The sequence below is a fragment of the Peromyscus maniculatus genome, chromosome 21 (assembly GCF_049852395.1).
Source record: "Peromyscus maniculatus bairdii isolate BWxNUB_F1_BW_parent chromosome 21, HU_Pman_BW_mat_3.1, whole genome shotgun sequence".
NCBI lineage: Eukaryota > Metazoa > Chordata > Mammalia > Rodentia > Cricetidae > Peromyscus > Peromyscus maniculatus.
This window is the reverse complement of record NC_134872.1, coordinates 59,810,068-59,822,761: the sequence shown is the minus strand read 5'-3', so window position 1 is coordinate 59,822,761 and position 12,694 is coordinate 59,810,068.

Below are 12,694 nucleotides of genomic sequence, written 5' to 3'. Positions count from 1 at the left end.
CCACCACAAAAGGAAGACATTCCTGTTTACACTGTAAACCTAGCCAATCACCCATGGCTAGGGAAGTCATGCAACGTAGAGGAGAACCTACTACTGCCATTTCCCCAAACCACTATAATTTATAACTATACTTTAAATACTTATTCTCATACCCAAAGATTTTTACTTTCACCCTACATCAAAGAAATAATTTTGCAGCAGCAGATGGAGATATTATAGAAAGCCACAGCTGGCCAAAATTCAGAGTGTCAACTGGATGGTGACCAAGCCCCCCAATTACATCTACAATATAACCTCAACACTTAAGGCTCACTTAACATTATGAAAGAAGAGGTGATAATTGTAAGATCCTTAGGAACGGGACATATGCTATGAGATTGTGCCTTCCAGCTGTGACAGGGAAGCCACACCCATGAAATCTCAACTATGGCTGCTTAAGGAAGACCTGAACATTTCCAATAACAGTTGACATCCCAAGACGGATGGAAGAAATCTCACAGGGCCTCTCTCGTAGATGAAGAGCTATAAGCAATTAACAACTTCCGGGAGAGGAAGAATCAGTCTTCCTCTGAGACAAGCCTGGTTGGTTACCTAATACCAAGTGCAGTTAGCCCTAAACTAGGAGTAATACTAAGGGGACTCAGAAGGCTTCCTCTCTCTCTCTCTCTCCCTCTGTGTGTGTGTGTGTGTGTGTGTGTGTTTGGTGTGTGTGTATGTGTGTGTGAGTGTGTGTATCCATGAATTTGAGAGGGAGTGAGACAGACACCAGAAGAATTAGAGAGTGGAAATTATGTAAATACAATAGTTTGTGTGTGAAATTCTAAAATACACTCAAATTTAAAACTCAAAACAAAACAAAACTGATACCTATCAAACAGCAAACTGGTTTAACAGCTTGAAGGAAATGTACATTTCTTTAAGGTTATATAATATGTGTCTTCAGGTACAATTCCTTGTCGCCCAGTTTCCACACCAGGTGATTTCACTCAGTGTTTGTTTCTCATCTCAGTAGAGGGAAGGTGTACCAAAGTGAGGTTCTCATCACATTTTTTCACAAAGCACCACATGCCTCTTGCTGCTGAACCTCCATGTTGTGTGCCTTGTGTTCTGTCCCTTTCGGTGGGAGTCTCTCTAGAGTGGGGAGTGAGAGGATTTGCAACAGTAACCTAAGACTGCACACCACCGCGTGCTGTGTGGTGTTTGTTTGTTTTGCTTTAATTTTCCTTGATAGAAGACAGAACAATGCTCTGAAATTATACACTGTATATTCTCCCAGTATCCCCCCATATCAAGATGGGAATTTACAAGCCTCAAACCGAAAATTAAAATGTTAAGCTACACTCTATTAATGCTTGTTGTCTAAATTTAGTTTCAGTACATGGACAGGTTTTTAATTAGAAAAGTGTGAAAACAAATGGATTCCTAAACAAATTTCTTATTTTGGGGGTAGTCTTGTGACTAGAGCCTGGAAATCTGCAAGATCTTGCCTTACTTTTGCAAAACTTTTTCTAAGAGAAAAGAATTAAGAAAGCGTGTTTTTAGTTGTGATAGTAACACACATATGTCTAATATCTCATAGTAGGGTCGACAGTTGCTGGTTGGAAGTGGGCTCTTCTGGCTACCAGTTTTGTTCTGGATTCTCTTTCAATGTAAAGTTGTTTACTAACTTGACATGTCTTCCTTATGGGGGACGGGGTATCCTCTAAAGATCTTTGCTTCAATCCCTGACGAGATCCATTATTTATGGCTTCTGTTCGCCTTGTCTTTTTTGTGTGGGCTCCAATTCTGTTTCTCTGGAGCAACTCAGACTGAGTTTCAGAATTTTACATTTCCATCTTTCTCAATACATCTGCCTTTGACATCTGAAAACAGAGGTTCTGTGACATTCTCTGCCCCGGTTCACTTTTGCACCATTTCCCCTCAGTGGACACAGATAGAAAGCACTAACTGTTGTCTCCTGACTCGAGGCAGCTGCTCTCTTTCTCATTGAGGACAATAAACCTGGTGCCTGGAAGGTGAGGCCATTGTACTGGCTTAGCCAAAACAGACCACATGTTCCCCATTTTTGGCAAAGGCAAGGTGTCCATTGTCTAACTTTCCGATGTCATGTGACTCTCTGGTGGCTGTGGACTGATAAACAGAATCTGCCTGCTTCCTTGAGACCCCCATTCCCCAGAACACAATGGTTACATGAGCATGCTGGTAGAGAGGATGCGTGTAGGGGATGAGACAGTTATCAGACTGACCCAGGGGCTCACCTGTGTGGCCACAAATGGAAAGTCAAAAAGAAACTAAGTGTAAGGCAGAGGCCACCTCTTGCTGAAGTGTTCTCACTTGCATGTCAAAATACCTACTGCACTCTCAGTCTAGGGAAGTTCACACTGGAGGCCCATTTAGGGGGGATGGCTCATCTACTGCTTTGTGAGCTTCCACTCTAATACATCTTTCCTAAAATTTTATTATTATTTATTTATGTACATGTGCTTGTGTGAGTTAATGTGCACTATATATTGCTAAGTCAATAAGTGTGGTCAGCAGCAAGCAAACAGAAACACAGCAGTCTACAAATATTTTTAGGAAGTCAGATGTGGTCACACTCAGTAATAATGTGCTTTTGGGAAACGATATATTTGAATGTCTCAGAACATTGATAAATAGTAAACAGTGAAAATGTTTCATTCTCTTGGATAGAATATTAAAATTTTTGAAGTGATAAACTGTTCACCATAATTCGTTATAAATTCTGAGAAATTTCTTTTTTTGCCTTGATTTTACTTGGAAACATTCAACAGAATTGAGTTGAAAACATTTTAGAAGGATCAAAGACATCAGAAAACAATTAATCTATATGTTACAGGTTTCCACAGTAAACTGCTGCAAGCACACATATTTATTGTATTTGTTCTGCCTTTTGCTTTCTAATAGATTTTGAGTTCCTTAGCCAGGAGGCAAGACCTTGCACATCTTTATGAAAAATAGATTCCAATATCAGGATCACAGCAAAAACTAGGGTGATTTGCTAATCAACATTGAATTTGTGTGGGAGTGCATTTAGATTTCTAATGCTAAAACATTCCTGGATGTTCATTTTGTACTAACCAATCTCACTCAGCCTGATAAGTTAAAATAATTTAAAGAAAAAAATACAATCTAGGTCTTCTCTTCTTTGAACCAAGTTCAGCATGTTTACTAGGATAATACCTAAAGGTAATTGGTTTCTTTAACTCTGTTGGCAATGAATATCACCTCTGTTTCTGTTCCTCTATTCCAGGTCATCCATTCATGAGGAGAAATAGCAAATGACAGAACAAGAGATGGGATCCCCAGTGCCTAGCCCAATTGTCATCCGAGAGGCTTCCTGTGGAAGCTGATGGGAGCAGATGCAAAGACCCACAGCCAAACATTAGGCAGAACTTGGGGAGCCCCGCAGAAGAGGAGAGGGAGGATTGTAGGAACAAGAGGCATCATGGATCTCAGGAGAACATGGCTCACAGAATCAACTAAGCAGGGCTCATAGGGGCTCAAAGCCTAAAGCAGCAACCACGGAGCCTGTATGGGTCTATTCTATGTTTTCTGCATGTATGTTATGGTTTGTATAGCTTAGTGTTCTTGTGGGACTCCTAACTGGGAGTAGGGTGTCTCTGACTCTCTTGCCTGCTTTTGGGACCCCTTTCCTCCAACTGGGTTACCTTGTCCAGCCTTGATATGAGGATTTGTGCCTAGTATTACTACATCTTATTATGCTATGTTCAGTTGATATCCCTTGGAGGCCTGCTTTTTTCTGAAGGATAATGGGGGAGGAGTAGCGTTGGAGGAAAGGGGAGGTGGTGATGGGGAAGTGTATACATACAATCCCTCTAAGTTGCAGCCATCACTCATAGTGAAGAAATCACGGTCTTTGAACTTTTAGCAAACTGACTCTAAGAATACAGGTAAGTGATCATATATTTAAACTAATAAGAGAAAGGTCCAAGATTTTCCTGGTGAATCTTTATAATTAGCCAGAAATGTTACATACATGCTTTGAATTAGTTATCAAGACAACCTGACCAAGTGTATTTTACTTGGCTTCTTTTACACAGGAAGAGAGTTTAAGACAATTGCACAGCAAGGCTAACACCTAGATATGATCCTATGTTCTCTTATTGCTTCAGTCTTGCATTACAAGCAAGACTGAAGATCAGTCTGACTGCTGTGACACTCACAGTCTATCAGAGAACTGTGTATATTATTTAAATAATGAGCAGCAGATTGAAAAAATAACATGTTTACACGTATTAAACTTTCTGATTTTAATGTCCTATGTTTATTTTTTTTCTATTTTGTGGAGATTAGTACGTTAATTAATGTATTAAATAACAAAATAGGTCTGACACATCATGAAACATTGAAAGCAGGAAAAGGCAACTGGTAGTGGGGAGGAGATCAAGAGGAAAGGGATGAGGGCTGAGGGAGGGGGTTGGGCGGGGATTGGGAGGGGATTGGGAGGAGATTGGGAGGGGATTGGGCGGGGATTGGGAGGGGATTGGGCGGGGATTGGGAGGAGATTGGGAGGGGATTGGGAGGAGATTGGGAGGAGATTGGGAGGGGATTGGGCGGGGATTGGGAGGGGATTGGGAGGGGATTGGGCGGGGATTGGGAGGGGGTTGGGCGGGGATTGGGAGGGGGGTTGGGAGGGGATTGGGAGGAGATTGGGAGGGGATTGGGAGGAGATTGGGAGGAGATTGGGAGGGGATTGGGCAGGGATTGGGAGGAGATTGGGAGGGGATTGGGAGGAGATTGGGAGGGGATTGGGAGGAGATTGGGAGGAGATTGGGAGGGGATTGGGCAGGGATTGGGAGGGGATTGGGAGGGGATTGGGAGGGGAGGGTCAACAACAGTAAGAGTGTATGTGAAAATATTATAACAAAATCGATTACTCTGCGCAGCAAATGAGATGACTAACAAAATAACTGTACTGTTATTTTCCCCTATAGGCTTAGAAGGTAGATATATAGCACACATGTATATACTGTATATGCCTCTATATAACATATACCTTTCTAAAATATATAAGATTTATTTAATTCATTGGTACTACACAACTAAAAATCTTAAAAAAAAGAATTTTAGAAGTTTAGGTTTTAAAATAGATACAAAAATACATTAATAAAGAGGGTTACAAAGAGCATTCAATTAAACACATTAAAAAATTACAGTTTGATCAAATGATTTCAGTTAATATTCCCAAAGGTCTAAAACTTTACTTGACTGTTGTTGACCCTATATTGTCACTGACAGGTAAAGACACATTAATCATGTCATCAGACAGAAAGACTTAAATATAATTTGATAATCAAAATGTTATAAAATATATCAAAAGGCGGGTGTTAGAAAAGATAGGTGGAAAAATACACTTTAATAAATACACCAAATAAGACGCTCTCCAGCACTGGGCAGTGGGAGGCTGGTGTAGTCTTCTTGCTCTTCAGGAGCTCGGCCTGTCCATCTGGTCATCTAACGGGAAGCCTGAAGTCTGTGGGTGATCTCACCGACCATATGTGCTCCAATACCTAGAACAACTGGGGCTTGGCTAATGACCCAGCAAGAACCTAAATTTGGATTTCACTTGTTTGTGTTGAGCAGAACCCAAACCTCACAGTTATTTTTGCACATCACTCACTTTGTTTATCATTAATGTTGAAGTGGGGATATAAAAATATATCCCTCTCCAACAGAGGCAAGCTGCAACCGACCTGCTTTAACCAATATCGTGGTTTTGGTTCTGTGGGATTTTTTTTTAAGTGGAAAATAATCTTGTAATTATCTTTGTACTGGGAAGTATTAAGGCCAGAGTCCATTGGGGGTTGGCATTAGAAGTGCAGCTATAAATGACCTGGCCAAGACTGCCAGAAAATCTCAGGGCTGAGATAAGAAAGCAAGAAGGTACAGTAGCAGTGATGTGACAGAGCCTATAGGGAGTGATTAAACCCGCAGCAGGCAAGAAGAAATTCAAAACAGATGGAAAATCAAGACCAAGTGCAATGGTCTTCAAGACTGGGGCTGAGTGAACTCCTTCTGCTTCCTCCTCCTGTGTGTGCTCTTTTGAGAGATGGTACCTCATTTAGACACTGCCATCTTCATGCACATTGGCACTGTTTGTAAATAGTAGTGTCTACCACCAAGGAATAAGGCACTGGAGACAGCGGCAAAAGAGGGTGTTCTGAAACTGGTTTCTTAGATCTGCTAAAATGTCAGATCTGTTAAAATGACAATTAGCAATTTGTTTTTATCTGTAATTTCATGCTAATCAATAGGCATGATAAACAAAATGCCAATAATACAAATAAACTTAAATTTAAGATTGGTGCAGGAGCTAGAGAGATGGCTCGGGAGTTAAGAACACTTTGCTGCTATTCCAGAGAACCAGAGTTGAGTTTTTAGCACCCATGTTGAGCAACTCACAACTACCTGTAACTCCATCTCCAGGGCATCAAGACCCCCTTCCTAGCCTCCAAGGGCACCTATAAGGATCATACACCCCCCAAAACACACCCACACATACACATTTTAAAATATAATTGATAAAGATTATGCTATAAAATGAAAAATAAACTTTACATAGGAGACAAGCAGGGAAATGTCTTTAAAATGGCTGATGAAAAGAATTTCAACAGCTCCAAAGAGAGAGATGGGATGTTTTCCATCTAGAGAATCATTTTTCCATCTCAATAACTTTGGAACAATTTGCGCTGGATTAAGAAGCATTAAGTCTGATCCTCCCTTCTTAGGCTTCACATATCAAAGACTACATCTGATTGTGTAGAAGCAAATTGAAAGTCCAATTAAGCGTTATGTAAATACCAATATGTGGGTTTTCTGTTTTGTTTTGTTTTTACAGGTTAGGACTCAGAAGAATAAGGGCCTCCTTTTTATCTGTGTTATGCTGCTTTAAGTTCTAGATCAGCCTGGTTTCTGATTGAAAATCTGGCTAATGTGCCAGGGAGTTCTCCATTTACTGTTGCAATGCATTTTAAGATTGATAGCCTTTTCTTTTCTTTTTCTTTTTCTCTTGAACAGAAGTGAGACAATTTGGGTAGTATTAACTTTTATATTCAAAATTGGTGTAAAATAATCTACATGTCACCATTAATGATGATCATGATAGGAAGAAGCTGGTACCTTGGCGCTTAAAAGGTTCTGAGCATGTTAAACACTGAATTCTCTCAATAAATATTTTTTCAGCTTTAGGTATTATATTCCCATTATGATGATTTTTTTCTGTATTTGCAGAAAATGATATGGGAAATGAAATTGAGCATTAGACCTGGCTTATTCATGTAGCAATGGTGTCAGGTGAGATATGTGCTTCTGTAACTGATTCCAGCCTCCAAACGCTGTATTTCATACTGAAAGAGGATTCTCTATACTTCAGGCAGGCAACTCTCGCTAAGGGGATAAGATTGTACTTTAATTCATTTGGTTATTTGTCCCTGTGCTTTATCCAACCTTGGTTTCAACAATTCTTGCTCATATAAACCCTCCTCTTTCTCACTAATTAGACTCCCAGCACTCCCCCAGGGGCCTAGCCATGGATGTCTGCATCCAGATTCCTCAGTCCTTGGATGGGGTTTGTGGCAAAACTATTAGGGTGTTTGGCCATCCCATCACCAGAGTAGGTCAATAACCAAATGAATGGAAACACATGAACTATGAACCAAAGGCTGAGGGGCCCCCAACTGGATCAGGCCTCTGAATAGGTGAGACAGTCGATTGGCTTGATCTGTTTGGGAGACATCTAGGCAGTGGTACCAGGTCCTGGGCTCGTTGCATGAGTTAGCTGTTTGAAACCTGGGACTTATGCAGGGACAGTTGGCTCAATCTGGGAGGAGGGGACTGGACCTGCCTGGACTGAGTCTATCAGGTCGATCCTAGTCCTCGGGGGAGACCTTGATCTGGAGGAAGTGAGAATGGGGGGGGGGAAAGGGACGGGGCAGGAAGGGAGAGAACAAGGGAATCTATAGCTATTATGTAGAACTGAATAGTATTGTAAAATAAATAAAAAAAAGGAAAAAAAAAAGATTGTACTTTAAGATGGATAGGTGTGATGGAAATGACAAACAGTGTCTGGGAATTGGCTCTGTCAATAGAGAGCTTGCCTCGAAAGCATGAGTACCTAAGTCTGGGTCCATTGGTCCAAACTGGCAGAGCTGTGCCATTACATGCAAACCCATGGCCGGGGATATAAATCTCAGGGTTCACTGGCCAGCCAATCTAGACAAACCACAAGCACCTGGTTCCGTCAGCAACTCTCTCACAAAAAATAATATGGAAAACAATTACGAGATACACCTGATTTTAACCTCTGGCCTCAACATAAATGCATGTGCACCTGTACTGCACTCTATCTAACATGTACATACAGATCTCCACACAGAAATAAATAAAAATAAACAACAATTGAGTAAGTACAAATATGAAAATATGGTCAGTGAACCACACGTGCAAATCAAAGAAAGACTCTGGGAGGAGAATGTCTATGCTAACAGTCCTATGGCATTTTTCTGAAGTTTATGGCAGAATTCCAGGAAAATAAATTTCTGGATCCATGCAACAAATACTTACTCTACTTATTAACTACAACCCAGAGAGAAAACAGAAATCACCTGAGTTATGTGAACGAGAAAATTTAATAACTAACTGGGTTTCTAGACATTAAGTTGGGTCCACTTAATGTCACAGTTGCTATAGTGAACATCAGCACAGAATGGAAGCTAATAAACTCGGACATAAAGAAAGCTATGGGGATGTTTATTAAGACATGATCCTCTCAGAGGCAAGATAGGTGGGAACCTAAGATTTGTTAATTTGTATGACTCAAAGAAATTCTTAAAATGGGTGTTTGAAGACAGGGACAGCCACTCTGATGACTGATAACAAAATTCAATCTGAAGAGCAGACATTTCGTACTATCATGGTCAGAGGTAGGAAGGATGGGTCAGAAGTAGGAAAAGCATTCAACACATTTGCCTACTGGAAGTGATTTAGTTGACAGAAGCAGAAGAATGGGGAACATGTGAGAGGTTGTTACAGGATGTGTAGGTGTAAGAAGAGAGGGACCATTATAGAGCATGGCTGAGGGGTATGTGTTATCCTACAGCATTTTCAGTATATGTTAAAATTATTTTTTTCAGGGGAGTGGTATGGTGAGAGACATTCCTTAGAAAGAAACCTTTGTGAAATGGACTTCCCAGAGACACATAGTCTAAAATTTCCCCTTTTTTGTCTTTCTCAACAGTCCACATTTTCTTTATTCTACAAATTGCATTACCCTTATCAATAATGTATAGTATATGATATTTATTTGGTATATTGTATCAATTCCCTAGTAGCATTGTTCTCTGTTTTAGATATTATTCCATTCTCAGGACTTAGACAAATGCTTATTACTATCATACACTGTAAATACATATATGTTAAACAAAGAAGAAAAAAATATAATTGTCAAGGTTGGGGGGGGGGAGAGACCCAGTAAATAAGTACTTACCACAGAAGCATGAGGACTGAAATTTAATCCCTAGCACCTGGGAGTGCAAGCATAAGAACTTAAATTCAATCCCAGCACCCACATAAAAGCCAGGTGTGGTAGCATGGAGATAGGAGGATCCCCAGAGTTTACTAACCAGCCAGTGTGGCTGAACTGGCAAGTTTGTGGTTTAGTGAGAGATCCTGTCTCAAAAATGAGGCAGAGAGAAACTGAAGAAGCCACCTGATCTTTCCTTAGGTGTCAGCTCTGTCATGGAAAACATTTGAATACTGAAAGAGTAGAGTAGCCGAGATCTTTGATTCCAGTGGCTTGATGATAGGAAGATTGTGGAGTGACTTGTTACTATTTTTATGACCTTATTATGTCTGAGGAAAGAATGCCAGGAAAAACTTGCTATGATTTCATTCTCTTTTACAGTAGTATAGTGGGTTTTTGCTGAAACATGTTGATCTCTTAATTGAAATCCCAAAGGAAATACGTGCCTACAGTTTTAGCATTCAGGAGGCTGAGATAATGAGAGTGTGAGTTAGAGGCTAGCCTGGGTTACAGAGTGAGTCTCTTTATCCAAAAAACTAATAATATTGTAAAATAATAAAAAATAAAATTGTAGATTTCCTGTAGACTTTTAATATGAATGTTTCATAGATGTACTAGTGCCTGAGAGCATAGCAAATTATTAAAATCTCCATTGTTAACAACATGAAATGCATACTACAGGTGTCAGTGTGGCAGAAATGGTATTCAGTGGGTTCGATTAGAAAGGTCATCTGTTTCAGGAAGAGCCATATTCCCAGTAAGACAGAGCGCACCTCTTTCTAAGTCTGTTTCATAAAGTGACAGTGTTCTAAAACATCTGGGAGTTGATTGGGGGAAGAACTCAACAATAACCTAAGAATAACCAACAGCAGCATAACTACTTCATGGTCAATCTGTATCTTCTTGTTCTTTGTACAAACAGTAAGGCTCTGATTCAGGTTGAACACTAGTTGTCTGAGGAACTTTTCAAAACTTTGATGTCCATACCATAAGGCCACAACAATTAAATCAGAACCTCCTTGTGTTAAATGAAAGCATCTATTTTTTGTAATCTCAATGCCATTGAAATGTTAATCATGGATTCTTGAAATACATGTTAAAAGCCCCAAAGGTATAATATAGAAAATGTACCTATTTTCTCAGTTTATTCTTGAATAAAGTCACTCTTTATGCAACATTTACAACTTTTCAAGAAACACTGGTGTCATATTAGTATATATTGAAAACATTTGTGCAGGCAATTTAAACTAAACCTTTCATGTATGAAAATATGAAGGGTTAAATATAAAAGCACATCCCATGGCTTTTATTTTTTTCCCTTTGCATTTTCTTGCTTATTAGCGAGGTGAACATCTGTTTGGATGGTTATTTAAAGGTCAGAAAGCAGGCTTGCTGTTTGTGGTTATGGATAATTCAAATCAACGATTAGGGCCAAATGCATTAGAATCTAGAGGAGAGGGGGAAGGCGTTTGGAGAGATGAGTCGTTTTTAAGCAGCATCTCAGGTTTATCTGCTCTCACTGTGGCCTTGGGCTTTGGTTTCAAAGTTTATTAAGGTAGTGATGTGGATGAGTGTGATCCTGGAATTTGGAAATTTGGAAGTAAAAATCTCAATTCTGCTGGTTTCTTCTGGGTCTGTCCTCCTGGTCTGCCTGTTCCCTGTGCTTTCACATTCTGTATACACCTGTGCCTGAGCTCTTCTTATGTGAACACTAGTAACAGCAGCTCAGAACCTATTCCTTTTAACTTGACTACATCTTCAAAGACTTCAAAAATCTTAAATATAGTCACAAGTTAGGACTTTAAGAAATGGATTTAGGTTGGAATATAATTCAGTAACTAAACAATCCATTTCCTACAGAATCTAGAGATGGCTTTGGGGTTGCTATAAATTCTTTAGCCTGAATTTTCATAGAGCTTACAAACTTTGATATCTCTCCTCCTCCTCCTCTTTCTCTCTCTGTCCCTCTCTGTCTCTCTGTCTCTGTCTCTCTGTCTCTGTCTCTCTCTCTGTCTCTCTCTCTGTCTCTGTCTCTCTCTGTCTCTCTCTCTCTCTGTATGTGTCTGTGTGTGTGTGTACTTACACTTACACCCCATAGGCACATTGGATGCTTATATCCCAAAGAGATAAACTGCACAAAGATGGCTTCAGGTGGTTGAGACATTTGGTCTGCCCAGGAATTACTGAGTCTGAAAGGTAGGTCACATTTCTCTTCTTATGCTTAGTAATTCTTCTCTTGAAGCAGTATATTCTGACCAGTTGTTTAGAATGTCCAAAAGACTTCTGAGGGACAACCAGAAAATGTAGAATTGTTGATTATTCACCCCAACACAGACTACCCTCTAAACATCATGTTGTTTACACCAGTAGAAAGAGGTGGTATTGTAAGGTGAGAAGGGATTTAACATGCCTACAGGTTGCTTGCTACGGAGAGATTATTGTTGAAGCCCCACTTGTTTTCAGAGTCGGTCTTTGCTGACTAGCAGTTTCCTCATTCTCTGATGTTATTATTACAGTGTTTGCTTGTTATTACAGTGTTTGGTCAAAGATAAAATACACTGAGTGTAGTGGCACATGATTTTAGTCCCAGCACTCTGGAAGCAGAAGCATTGTGGATCTCTATGAGTTCAGGGACAGCCTGTTCTACATAGCAAGTTCCAGGACAGCCAGAGATACAGAGAGCCTGTCTCTAGAAAATAAAGATAAAGAAATCCTTAAGTAAAGCCGGGCGGTGGTGGCGCACGCCTTTAATCCCAGCACTTGGGAGGCAGAGGCAGGCGAATCTCTGTTAGTTCGAGGCCAGCCTGGTCTCCAAAGCGAGTTCCAGGAACGGCGCAAAGCTACACAGAGAAACCCTGTCTAGAAAAACCAAAAAAAAAAATCCTTAAGTAGATAAAATACACGAGTAATATAATAGAAGAATGTTTGGACGCACTGTGTTCTTATTTTGAGTGATATTTATGTTTGCCAATATGTACAAGTTCATTGTTAGCTCTGTAACTTCAATAACTTGACAAACCAACATTAATGTCTTTATGTTGGTGCAACATAGATGTATGATGCATCATCAACCTATCTACTCTGCTTTACATACTGTACTCAAGCCCACGCTACAACAGAAGATGACAATTA